General features: G+C 44.8%; 1 pseudogene; it reads left to right on the top strand.

Annotated features, from left to right (window-relative positions):
* Nucleotides 1-1,155: 1,155 nt before the first annotated feature.
* Nucleotides 1,156-2,021, top strand: LOC133076993 (small ribosomal subunit protein uS2-like; annotated as a pseudogene).
* The last annotated feature ends 310 nt before the right edge of the window (nt 2,022-2,331 follow it).

The raw sequence follows: 2,331 nt of genomic DNA, 5'->3' as shown, positions 1-2,331 counted from the left end.
TATTTCATTACACTTCTTTGATTACTGGTAAAATTTAGATTTGTGCTCTTCTGTTATCAGATTTGACTCATAAAAAAACTGTGATGTGCAAAGCCAAACAATGGAATCTATCTTCTCTAAGGCCTGGTAGCTATTCCTACAAGACAGGGGCAAGATTCTGTTGGATTCTGTGCAAAGCGCACCCTCAGGTAGCCAGCAGGGTCTATACCCAGGGCATCATAGAAAGAAAGGAAAACAACACTGGACTCTGAGGTGTAGACAGTTCAAAAACAATAAATAAATGAAGAGGTCAGTGGCATTATTTTTATTAACTTTCAAACTTGGAAACCTTTATCAAAACCAGGTCTTATAGGGGAGGGTGTAGGGAACCTTGAAGACTGGATGCCTCTTTTACAACCCTCGCCCCTCACCTGCTAGGTAAATAAGAAAGAGGAAAAAGAAATGACAGAAAGGGGGAGAGAGAAAAACCCTGTTTCCTTCAGCGAGGGCCAGGCTCCTGTCAGAAAGGGCCCGGTGTCCGGGGCCTCTGATGCAGGAAAGCAGAGGGGAGCTTGGTCTCCCACAAGCTCAGTCCACAATCTCCAACTGACAGTGAGATCTGAGGACAAGCCAGAAGCAGTCAGTGGAAGAGCCAGCTTCGGCGTAATGACTTCTCAAACCGGAGGTGTGCCTTTAGACATGTCATAGAAATTCTCCAAACCTTTTTTTTCCTATTTTGAAAAATGAGAGAGGGGTTTGGAATTTGTGATGTGTAAGGCCACTTCCACCTCTAAGATTCTATAATTCCAATGATACAATGTTGACAGTGTTCTAACAATTCCACCTCATCTTCAATTGGTATCCATGAAAAAGTTGAAAGATCATACAATTTGGAGTCAAGTCTAGGGTTCAAGTCCCAATCTGCCAACTATGTAACTTTAGACAAGCCCCGTAATTCCTCTGAGCCTTTTTCCTCATCTACAAAACTGACAAAATAAATCTCATAGGGTTGTTGTAAGATTCAAGTGAGGGGATATTTGTGAGGGTACTTATAAACTGTAGAGGTTAAAACAAACATAGTAGAACATTCTAACTACGTCTGAGCCCCTTCCACACTACCCAGACAGGGGTCCATACCGCGTTGTTCTGGATTCCCACTGTAACTTAAAGGGAAACTTTCACAATGTCCGGAGCCCTTGATTTCCTGCAAATGAAGGAGGAGGATGTACTCAAATTTCTTGCAGCAGGAACCCACTTAGGTGGCACCAACCTAGACTTCCAAATGGAACAGTACATCTACAAAAGGAAAAGTGATGGCGTCTACAACATAAATCTGAAGAGAACCTGGGAGAAGCTTCTGCTGGCAGCTCGTGCCATTGTTGCCATTGAAAACCCAGCTGATGTCAGTGTCGTATCCTCTAGGAATACTGGCCAGTGAGCTGTGCTGAAGTTTGCTGCTGTCACTGGAGCCACTCCTATTGCTGGCTGCTTCTCTCCTGGAATCTTCACTAACCAGATCCAGGAAGCCTTCCGGGAGCCAAGACTTCCGGTGGTTACTGATCCCAGGGCTGACCACCAGCCTCTCACAGAGGCCTCTTACGCTAACCTGCCTACCTTTGCTCTGTGTAACACAGACTCTCCTCTGTGTTATGTGGACATTGCCTCCCATGCAACAACAAGGGAACTCACTCAGGGGGTCTGATGTAGTGGACGCTCGCCCGGGAAGTTTTGTGCATGCGTGGACCATCTCCCGCAAACACCCATGGGAGGTCATACCAGATCTCTGCTTCTACAGAGATCCTGAAGAGATTGAAAAGGAAGAGCAGGCGGCAGCTGAGAAGGCTGTGACCACGGAGGAATTTCAGGGTGAATGATCTGCTCCAGCGTCTGAGTTCACTGCTACGCAACCTGAGGTGGCAGACTGGTCCGAAGCTGTGCAGGTGCCCTCTGTGCCTATTCAGTAGTCCCTCACTGAAGACTGGTCTGCAGCTCCCAGTGATCAGGCCACTGAATGGGTAGGAACAACCACTGAGTGGTCTTAAGCTGTTCTTCCGCAAACTCGTAAAATGAAAGTAGGTTGACGGAAAATAAACAGTTTCCAAAAAAAACCCCAAAAAGTCTGAGCCAATCATTTCCATTTTTTCGTTCAATTTAAAATTCACTAATCAAATACTTAAATCATTCATTCCATAAGTATTGACAGAATGTCCCCTGTTTTAGGCACTAGAGATACTTTAGTGAATAAGACACTGGAGGTCACTGATATCATGGAACTTGGAGTTGAAGATGTTCTTTTAACATCTGCATCAGAAAAGGAAATCTGGACATATAAATATTTTAGCAAGATACATA

This window comes from Eubalaena glacialis, chromosome 17, assembly GCF_028564815.1.
Source record: "Eubalaena glacialis isolate mEubGla1 chromosome 17, mEubGla1.1.hap2.+ XY, whole genome shotgun sequence".
Lineage (NCBI taxonomy): Eukaryota > Metazoa > Chordata > Mammalia > Artiodactyla > Balaenidae > Eubalaena > Eubalaena glacialis.
The sequence above is the reverse complement of the archived record's forward strand: the minus strand, read 5'-3'. Positions and strand labels throughout refer to the sequence as shown.